The sequence below is a fragment of the Coregonus lavaretus genome (assembly GCF_964263955.1).
Source record: "Coregonus lavaretus genome assembly, chromosome: 11".
NCBI classification, from domain to species: domain Eukaryota; kingdom Metazoa; phylum Chordata; class Actinopteri; order Salmoniformes; family Salmonidae; genus Coregonus; species Coregonus lavaretus.
Genome location: NC_139998.1, coordinates 38,934,098 through 38,945,321, shown reverse-complemented (window position 1 = coordinate 38,945,321; position 11,224 = coordinate 38,934,098). Strand labels below are relative to the sequence as shown.

At 46.8% G+C, this 11,224-nt stretch overlaps 1 pseudogene across 1 annotated transcript in view; it reads left to right on the top strand.

Moving 5' to 3' along the window:
* LOC311137542 (junctophilin-3-like) overlaps positions 1 to 9,665 on the top strand; it is an 18,127-nt pseudogene extending 8,462 nt beyond the window's left edge. The window contains exons 2-4 of the transcript in view: positions 3,746 to 3,876; positions 5,509 to 6,548; positions 9,585 to 9,665. The product of the transcript in view is annotated as a junctophilin-3-like (transcript). The remainder of the gene's footprint in view (positions 1 to 3,745; positions 3,877 to 5,508; positions 6,549 to 9,584) is intronic.
* The last annotated feature ends 1,559 nt before the right edge of the window (positions 9,666 to 11,224 follow it).

The following is an 11,224-nucleotide window of genomic DNA, read 5'->3' as shown; positions in this document are numbered from 1 at the left end:
AGCCGTAGAGAGACAAGGAAGGCTGAACTGGAGGCTGGCCCGCACACACACAATTTACACATAAATATATGTGCATGCAAACAAATGTTCAAACACCCACGCTTACACCTTCATACCCAGCACACACTTCCAAGATCTCCAAAGTCTTAACTATGCATATCGATTAATTATTATATGATAGGACGCAACCCCAAAGGGTATTACTCTAAAAACTAGGGACTTAAGTCTTGTTTTACATAGCTATGTTACATTTTGTGGGCTTCTGTACACCTCCATGTGTGTGTCTGTGTCTGTGTTTCTACACATACGTACAGTACATGCAAGGGTATGCATTTTCTATATTTGGTTCTAAAACTCAAATCCTATTTAAGCTCATCAAACTCTTCCAGGCACACTGGCTACAGCTAAGTACCTACACAGGGCGGCAGGTAGCCTAGTGGTTAAGAGCGTTGGGCCAGTTACCGAAAGGTCGCTGGTTTGAATCCCCAAGCTGACTAGGTGAAAAACATGCCGATGTGCCCTTGAGCAAGGCACTTAACCATAGTCACTCTGGATAAGAGCGTCTGCTAAATGATAAAAAATACATTTATAATAATAGGGCACACTGGCTACAGCTAAGTACCTGCACAATGGCTACCGCTAACTACCTGCACACTGGCTACCGCTAACTACCTACAAAGGGAACACTGGCTACAGCTAAGTACCTACACAGGGCACACTCATTATAGATAAGAGGGCATCTACACCGCGATGCAGCAGGAGAATACATTTATGTCAGCTGATTCAGTATGGCACTGCTGTAGCACAGAGAGAGGAGAGGATGAGAGCAGGGGTATAATGTTGTACACAGGAACAATAGCAGCCACTGCTTGACTTTGCAGCTGTGCTAAAATACAATAAGGAGAATGTGGGTAGCATACCTCTGTCTGTCTGTGAGACAGGGGAGTACATTTCGAGGAACACCGTGTGAGAAGAGAGATTGACCTCAACCGTTCTATGCTGAACATTTTAATTGCCTCTAGAGCAGTTCTCTGGTGCATACAGTACTCAGGCTAACCCAGATATTATGAGAGGAAAGGTATTTTCCTTGTAGAACTCCAAGACAAAGGTTACTCTGAGGTAAGATACCAAGAAATAATGCATAGTCACAGAATAATATAGACAAACAACAACAAACACTCAGACGCACACACACACAAACACACACACACACACACACACACACACACAGAGAGAGAGAGAGAGAGAGAGAGAGAGAGAGAGAGAGAGAGAGAGAGAGAGAAACATGCTCACAAACAGGGGCAGAAGGAGACCACAGAAGGACAGAAAGAGATGGTTGTGAGATTTTAATAGGGTAAATGCGTCATGTCAGTCATGTTTAAAACAGCATCTGCTCAACTCCATCTTGATGCAACTTATTAAAAAGAGGCTGCTTATGTGTGTCATCCTGAGGATTAGTGAGACTCTCCTTGTGTCCCAAATGGCACCCTATTCCCCATACGGCTCTGGTCAAAAGTAGTGCACTATATAGGGAATAGAGTGCCATTTGGGACTGAGCTTCTCTCTCATGCCTTGCCATACCTTAGTCAGGCCATTCTAGGTTACTTAAGATTGTATAAGCATGGCCTCTTTTACATTAACATAAGGTTAGCTAGCAGCTTTTCTCAAGACGAATATATTCAATGTGAATGAATGTGTTAGATAGATAAAGGTGTGAGAGGAAGTTAGCTCTCAAAATGTGTGCTAGAGAGCAGGTGGGGAGGAGGGAGATCGTCTTTACTTGTGTGTTACAAGGTGAGTGCAAGTTGTGTGAGAAAACGTGTCTGTGTTTGCATGAGAAATAGGGTTCAAGAAGTAGAGACATTGTGCATTGTGAGAGTCAGAGAGGGGTGAAATAACTTCTGTTCGTGTTTGCGTGTGTGCATGTATGTCTGTGTGTGCGTGCACGTGCATGCGTGCCTGTGTGCATGAGAGTAAGAAGGTGTATTAGGAGGGAGGAGGGGTGCAGGCAAAATGTCCTGGGTGTGTCTGATGTCATGGAATGATTCATGTCTCTGTGAAATCAGAAGTGGTGTTCTTAATGCTGTGGCTCAGTGGGATATAAATAGTCAGAGAATCTAATCCATATCTGCCTTACACGCCAGCACATGTGCTACTGTGTGTGTGTGTGTGTGTGTGTGTGTGTGTGTGTGTGGGTGTGTGTGTGTGTGTGTGTGTGTGCGTGCGTGCGTGCGTGCGTGTGTGTGCGTGCGTGCGTGCGTGCGTGCGTGAGAGTGAGAGAGAGAGAGAGAGAGAGAGATGGGGTGATCACTGCATTCTTTCTAAATTATGAAGCTGTAAAATAAGTCATGCAGTGCTCTGAGGCACAGTAACACTGAATGGAAGATTCCTATCCTCCCTCACTCTGCTCCCCCCCCCCCTCTCTCTCTCACTATGTTTCTCTCTCTCTCACTATGTTTTTCTCTCTCTCACTATGTTTTTCTCTCTCTCACTATGTTTCTCTCTCTCTCACTATATTTCTCTCTCTCTCACTATGTTTCTCACTCCCTTGCTCCTGCAGTTGCTAGGACAACAGTCCAGGTAGAGCAGGATGAGGAGCTCTATCTCCATCTCAGCTCACCTCAGCTAACCCCCTCACCCTGACTACACCCATCTCCAACACCCACTAATGTGTCCCTACCAAACACGCCAGGCCAGCCAACACTGTCCACACACGGCTATCTAAAACTAACAAATTTAGACTTTTACAGACTATTACTCTCTCTCACACACACACACACACAGTGCTGTGAGCTCTACTGCCAGGGTGAAGAGAGCCAGAAGCAAAAAGAAACAGAGAGGCAAACAAAATCAATAACCATCGACATGCAATACTGCACCAAGACAGTTACCTCACAAACAAGGAGGAGAGAGGGAAATAGAAAAGGAAAGAGACAGAATAAAGGGTTCAGAGTGAGTGAGTGAGAGAGAGAGAGAGAGAGAAAGAGAGAGAGAGAGAGAGAGAGAGAGAGAGAGAGAGAGAGAGAGAGAGGGAGGGAGAGAGAGAGGGAGAGAGGGAGGGAGAGAGGGAGAGGGAAGGAGGGAGAGAGACTAGGAAGAATGGTAAAGGCAAAACGATTGGGAAAGCACCATATGTTCTCCTCTGGACGTGGCTTTACGTCATGCGAGCTAAAACGGAATTATCCATTTGAAGGGATTGTAAGTGCACATTATCATCAGGCCTCTATTATTTTATGAGACCACAGTAGCGTGACACAGAGACAGATGTAAGTATGGGGCTGTCTGTCACATACCAGAGGGGTATACTACAAAGGAAGCTACAGATGTAGGATCTTAATTTGAGCCAGTTTGACACAGCAGGAAAATAATCCTGCAGCAACAGGAAATGTGAATTATTACGTGGATTATAATTAATCTTTCAAATTAAGCAGGCTATAGAGTGAAATAGGCTTTTAGAAGTGAGGTATTTATTTTATTACTTATTGTTAAGGTCGTCTTCGGTGTGCTTTGGTGTGCTTATCAATGCACAAGCACCTTTTTTCCCACTCCTATCAATAAAATAATTGTATTGTCATACAAAGGTTTTACTGTGTGTGAAGTTTCAAGTCCATTCTGTCATTACTAAATGTGTAATATGATAGGTATTTATTTCAACATGACTATTTTTTAACAGACAAAAAAACATTTGATTAATAAAATATTTAATCATTCATCTTCCTCAAATTATTTATCTCCTCATATCCAGGACGGCCCATGCACGAGGGAAAGCAGAGGCGGCCGTGGGAGCAGTCCAGAAGGCCCAGGAAGAGTGTCGCATCGCCAGGGTCACCGCCAAAGAGTTCTCCCCCTCCTTCCAGCACCGCAAAAACGGTGAGTGTGCCACCATCCCCATGGCAACCACCAATACCAATTTTGTCACACACAGTCTTTTTATAACCAAAGATGGCAATACACTAATGCCAATACATTCTATTTGACATTCAGTGTGTCACTTTATTTTATCAACTTGTAATGGTGGAGAAACTACATACTGTATCATATATGAATAAAGTGAGGCAACCACCCCATTGTCACATAGAGTATGTCTCCTGAACATGTAACTAACGGCGAGAGAGAGGACAGAATGGCAAAGTCAATCAGGTGTCAGTGTCAGGCATGTGGGTGCTGTACTGTTGGTGCTCGGGCCCCATGGGAACGGTTACCCACAGCGCAGTGCAAGTCATGAGTGATGGAGGCAGCAACAGGAAGTTGGAGGGAGGTCAACAATGACCTTTCCAACAAGCCCACGCAAGGCAGGCTGACTGACACACACACACACACACACACACACACACACTCTTAAACACACACACACTTCCTGACATATACTGTCCCTTGCTTGTTTGTTTGTTCCACGTACCTGACGATACCTTGATGGCTGTTTTTAATGTCATGACATTATAAAGACTCACAGTTACAGATTCCCTAGGAGGCTGGGTTTATCCTCAGAGCCACGACAACAGCATTTGTCCTAACTGAAACGGGTCATTTCACCAAGCTCCTATGTGCCAGCAAAACCCTTTGCATACAATATCTGTGCACTTGCACATGATAAATTAGCCCTTTGAGCACTGTTGAGGCTTAGCGTGAGAGTGATAGTGTTGTGCTGTGCCTTGCCGTGCTGTGCTGCCTGTTGAGCAAAGTAAAGATTGTGTGAGTGCTGTGACTGGCTGGGTGCAGACATCTGGGAGACAGCGAGGTAGGGTAGTCAATGCAGAGAGAGAAAGGAGTGACTGGCGTAACTGAGTAGAATGCTTAACCAGCCCCCTCTCTCTCTCTGGTGCTGCTGACTGAAAAACCTTGAAAAGAGGCAGAGTCTAGTCTACAGACAGGACAGGAGTGGTCAGGAATAGTCTGTCTGTCTGTCTGTCTGTCTGTCTGTCTGTCTGTCTGTCTGTCTGTCTGTCTGTCTGTCTGTCTGTCTGTCTGTCTGTCTGTCTGTCTGTCTGTCTGTCTGTCTGTCTGTCTGTCTGTCTGTCTGTCTGTCTGTCTGTCTGTCTGTCTGTCTGTCTGTCTGTCTGTCTGTCTGTCTGTCTGTCTGTCTGTCTGTCTGTCTGTCTGTCTAAGAGGTGTTCTATTCTATTGTGCTGTGTGCATGACTGCATCATAGAATGGGCACGTCAACTACACGCATCTCAGGAAAGGAAATGAGGTCAAATAAGGTCAATATGTGGGGTTATGGTTCCTTCCATATGCACGTCCCTTTGATTTCCTTTACATAATACTGACATCATCTGGTTGACATTAGCAGTACAGCTGTTCATGTCATTCATGGGGTAAGTTGGCCTCGGCCATATGACAGAGGTTGGACTTCATGAATACAAAACAAAGAGAATAGCTAAATAACTCTAAATCTGTCCTTACGTTGTGTGTCATGCTGTCCTGACTCTCTGTCTCTCTGTCTGTGTCTCTCTCTCTGTGTCTCTCTGTCTTTGTCTCTCTCTCTGTGTCTCTCTGCTGTTGGAGTAGAGGTCCAAAGGCCAAAGCATCAGAACTCCAGTGAGAATGACATCGAGGTGGTCTCCAGCGGCACAGGGCCAGACAGTCCTGAACTCTACATGAAGGGCACTACTCCCCCAAACTTGACCCCTGACCTCAGCCCTGAGGCCAGTCACCCCTCCTCGCCCCCCTGCAGCCCCGCCACCGCCACCGCCAAGCCACACCGCACCAAGAACGCACGCTTCCTGCGGCAGAGTGCTGTGGACGATGCTGGGGGTGGTGGCGGTGGGGGAGGGGGCAGTGGCGGTGGGGGAGGGGGCAGTAGTGGGCAGGAGATCCAGGTGCTGATGGAGGGGCGCGGCGGGGGGGAGTACCTTAGGGCCAACAGCTGGAGCGAGGACAAGGACAAGCGCTCCTCTAAAGGGGTCAGCAGGGGGGGCAGCTGGGGCAGCAGTCGCTCTACCACCCCCTCTGTCCAAGAGGAGGCCAGGGGCAGCGGGCGCACCAACGGCCACGGCCACAAGCACGCCTCCTCCAATCACAAGTCTCGAGAGCATGGTTTGTCCAATCACAAGGCCTCCAGGGACCGGTGGTCGGACTGCCCGTCAGCATCGTGGAGGTCCCAGCGGACGCACAGTGGTGACACACGGCTGCTGGAGCAGGACGAGGAGAAGCTGAGCAACTACGAGATGGAGATGAGGCCGCTGCAGCCCATGGACTCCAACTCCCAGAAGCCCTATGGGCCGGGAGAGGAGCACCATGGTCACGGAGGCGAAGCCCACTCCCACACCCTGCAGAGACAGCGGCCTAGTAAGAGCCGGGAGGCCAGGGAGGGCCAGGACAGGGAGGCCGCACGGCCATCGGGGGCGCGGGAGGGTAAGGAGGGTAAAGAGGGCAAGGAGGGACCGGCCCCAGACTCAATGCAAAAGATGGACAGTCTGCGCAAGGGGGACAAGCTGGAGGCTCGGCCTCTGCGCAGGGATCTCACCCTCTCCCCCCCACAGAAATCCTCACCCATTGCACTAGAACACGACGACGACAAGAAACTGACCCAGCTCAAAGCAAACTCGGTAAGGAGTCCTCCTCTCACCCACACATTCATAGTCACATTTAGTCATGTCATTTGTTTGTTGTGTGCACACATGCAGAAAAATACACATGCATGAATAATCACTTCCATGCACATGCCAACTGCACTCACACAGCTCTCAGATACAACTTTACTGTATACAGACAAAATAACAGAATTAACTCTTATGTGTACGGTAGCAAGTGGGAGCATCCCGGGCCCTGGTGTAGTCTCCTGATAGGCAGGTTCTCTAAGCAACACAGACACCCTGGTTGGGATCTCTAACCTCCCATAGTCCCCTCCACCGCACCACAGCCTCAGCTAGCTATCTCCCACTGTACTCCCAGCACCTTAGTAACAGCAGATTGGCAAAGTAGCTCCTTCCACAAAGCAGCCCCGCATTGGCTGCCCCACGCTCTGTTGCTAGGGAACAGCTTATGCCTTGCTTCAGCAGTAGCCAATAAGTGGGCGCGTGATGGTGACTGGGGGGTGGGGGGGATGTTTGCAGCCGCAGTGAGGCAAGTAATGCAGCGAACTTGTGTAAGACAGGTTCACATGAAACACAGACGTAGATTGTGCAAGTGATCACATTGTAAAACGCTTTTGGACAAAGATCCCACTATGATATATTCTAACAGCCTAGGCAAACATACAGACATCCATGAGGATACTCCAACACATGGAGCTAATGTCCACATATCACACGAACAAATAGGATCAGTGACCTGAGCCATCTACACAACATGTTTGGCATGGAGAGTGCACCACGTAAAAGACAGGATGAAGTGCTTCTACATCAATTATACACAAGACATCCTTAGGGTTAATCATTCAGTAGCATGGTGTTGAGTAAACATAGCTGTTGTAGGCTACCAATGATCGTGTGAATTACAGTGTAAAGATGTATCTTTATTCTAAATATTTGAGATATCATGCTATGGATTCAATTGCTTTGATAATTACATAGGTCATTTGTTATGCTCGTTCCCAAGTACGATAGATCCAGTCCTACACATTTTCCATGACAGAGTTACATAAGCCCATCAGTTAGATATCACTAATAGTCTACTGTTTAAACATGCTGGCTCTCAATGACACTGAGAGACTCATTTGAAAATACAATATCTCTCAAATTAACCTAATTATACAGAGTAAATACCTAAATAAATAAAAAAGTACACATTAGCTGTATATTTGCTTGTGTGTACAGGTAGAGCTGTGTGTGTGTGTACAGGTAGAGCTGTGTGTGTGTGTGTGTGCAGGTAGAGCTGTGTGTGTGTGTGTACAGGTAGAGCAGTGTGTGTGTGTGCAGGTAGAGCTGTGTGTGTGTGTACAGGTAGAGCTGTGTGTGTGTGTGTACAGGTAGAGCTGTGTGTGTGTGCAGGTAGAGCTGTGTGTGTGTACAGGTAGAGCTGTGTGTGTGTGTGCAGGTAGAGCTGTGTGTGTGTGTACAGGTAGAGCTGTGTGTGTGTGCAGGTAGAGCTGTGTGTGTGTGTACAGGTAGAGCTGTGTGTGTGTGCAGGTAGAGCTGTGTGTGTGTGTACAGGTAGAGCTGTGTGTGTGTGCAGGTAGAGCTGTGTGTGTGTGCAGGTAGAGCTGTGTGTGTGTGTACAGGTAGAGCTGTGTGTGTGTGTGCAGGTAGAGCTGTGTGTGTGTGTGCAGGTAGAGCTGTGTGTGTGTGCAGGTAGAGCTGTGTGTGTGTGTACAGGTAGAGCTGTGTGTGTGTGTACAGGTAGAGCTGTGTGTGTGTGTACAGGTAGAACTGTGTGTGTGTACAGGTAGAGCTGTGTGTGTGTGTGCAGGTAGAGCTGTGTGTGTGTGTGTACAGGTAGAGCTGTGTGTGTGTGCAGGTAGAGCTGTGTGTGTGTGTGCAGGTAGAGCTGTGTGTGTGTGTACAGGTAGAGCTGTGTGTGTGTGCAGGTAGAGCTGTGTGTGTGTGTACAGGTAGAGCTGTGTGTGTGCAGGTAGAGCTGTGTGTGTGTGCAGGTAGAGCTGTGTGTTTGTGTGCAGGTAGAGCTGTGTGTGTGTGCAGGTAGAGCTGTGTGTGTGTGTGTACAGGTAGAGCTGTGTGTGTGTGCAGGTAGAGCTGTGTGTGTGTGTACAGGTAGAGCTGTGTGTGTGTGTACAGGTAGAGCTGTGTGTGTGTGTGCAGGTAGAGCTGTGTGTGTGTGTACAGGTAGAGCTGTGTGTGTGTGCAGGTAGAGCTGTGTGTGTGTGCAGGTAGAGCTGTGTGTGTGTGTACAGGTAGAGCTGTGTGTGTGTGTGCAGGTAGAGCTGTGTGTGTGTGTACAGGTAGAGCTGTGTGTGTGTGCAGGTAGAGCTGTGTGTGTGTGTACAGGTAGAGCTGTGTGTGTGTGTACAGGTAGAGCTGTGTGTGTGTGTACAGGTAGAGCTGTGTGTGTGTGTGCAGGTAGAGCTGTGTGTGTGTACAGGTAGAGCTGTGTGTGTGTGTGCAGGTAGAGCTGTGTGTGTGTGTACAGGTAGAGCTGTGTGTGTGTGCAGGTAGAGCTGTGTGTGTGTGTACAGGTAGAGCTGTGTGTGTGTGTACAGGTAGAGCTGTGTGTGTGTGTACAGGTAGAGCTGTGTGTGTGTACAGGTAGAGCTGTGTGTGTGTGTGCAGGTAGAGCTGTGTGTGTGTGTGCAGGTAGAGCTGTGTGTGTGTGTACAGGTAGAGCTGTGTGTGTGTGTACAGGTAGAGCTGTGTGTGTGTGTGCAGGTAGAGCTGTGTGTGTGTGTGCAGGTAGAGCTGTGTGTGTGTGTACAGGTAGAGCTGTGTGTGTGTGTACAGGTAGAGCTGTGTGTGTGTGTACAGGTAGAGCTGTGTGTGTGTGCAGGTAGAGCTGTGTGTGTGTGTACAGGTAGAGCTTTGTGTGTGTACAGGTAGAGCTGTGTGTGTGTGTACAGGTAGAGCTGTGTGTGTGTACAGGTAGAGCTGTGTGTGTGTGTACAGGTAGAGCTGTGTGTGTGTGTGCTTACCTTACGTTAGTGAAAGAAGTCGGAATTAACATATTATATTCTCTCCATCCCTCCTCCACAGGGCTCCAGCTCAATTCTGGTCGTCATGGTGATTTTGCTCAACATTGGAGTCGCAATTTTGTTTATCCACTTTTTTATTTAAAATGTATTGCCTATTGATTCCTTTTATTATTATAAATTATTATGAATATTATCATGACTATCTGTATCCAGCCCTTGACCATTTGACACTTCTGTAAAGAATACAGTAAGAGGATAAACAATATGGGGATACAGATGGTTTCCAATGCCCAGATTTCAGATAAGCAGTGATCTGCAAAACATTTCTGCTTTTATTCTTTCTCTCCCTGAAATTACCTGTTTTTCATCTTAAATCATAGTTTAAAAACGTATAATTAAAATGATTAATTTGCTCACGTATGACATGTTAATAGATATAATTTTTTATTCCTTACTTGCCTTTTCTCTCTGTTAATATTGCTGATGTTCTTTTGGTTTAGTTTGTTTGGGGTGGTAGACTCAGATGAGTGGTGGCACTGCCTGTATGATGGTGTAGCGGGTCAAATGAGGCAGAAGATAATGTATCTAGTCTGGTTGTGACTGTGTCCACCTGACCTGGGTTCAAATACTATTTAACAATATTTTTAAATACTTTATCTGTGCTTGATTGAACTTGCCTGTTGCATTGGAAACAATAGAAAAGTCCCAAAAGTGCAAAACCCTGCCTACCTGGCAGTCGAGGCAGGCTAAAGCAAATGCTGAAAGTATTTGAAAGATTTCAAGTAGTATTTGAACACAGGTGTTTTCCACCCAGTAATACAAGGTTCAAAGGGATGGGAAACGGCCCCCTGTCCCCTGTCCCCTGTCCCCTGTCCCCTGTCCCCTGTCCCCTGTCCCCTGTCCCCTGTCCCCTGTCCCCTGTCCCCTGTCCCCTGTCCCCTGTCCGCTGTCCTACCCAGTGCCCTCCCCTCCCTCCCCCTCCTCTCCCCCCTGCACATATCACCCTTCTGGCACTATGTTCCCCTTCACGATTAGAAGTTCAGCCTCACACCCCCCCCTCCTCCCCCTTCCCGGTAGTCCCCTCATGACATCACACCATATCATGTTACCCTCTTTTACTTGTTTCATGTAACTTTCCTTTAATTTTATACCCCACCATGCTCCCCAAATCCTAACAACCAACCATCTTCACCAAGACTTCATTTTGTTTCCTTTTTTCATGAAAATATTTTTAAATAGGGCTGCAAAAAAGCTTTTGCAACTACAGATCCTGGTTAGAAACAAGACATGTTTACAATCTGAAAAGCCGGGATGACCAATAAAAAATTGCCTCTAACAACTATAGCACCATACCTATCTATGTTAGTAAACCGTTTGTAAATTTACCAACTTGGGTTACCAAGATTGAACCATGTGCTAGGAACTACTCTATATCAACTCTAATCCGTCTGCAACCGGAGTATGAATAGTTCTGTCTGAAAGGCTTCATCCAAGTCTCTAATGTAAAAGATTCTCCCTATAGTCTACAACAGAAGTCTCAAATGTAAAAATATTCTCTCTATAGTCTACAACAAAAGTCTCTAATGTAAAAGATTCTCTCTAGTCTACAAAAAAAAGTTTCTAATGTAAAAGATTCTCCCTATAGTCTACAACAGAAGTCTCAAATGTAAAAGATTCTCCCTATAGTCTACAACAAAAGTC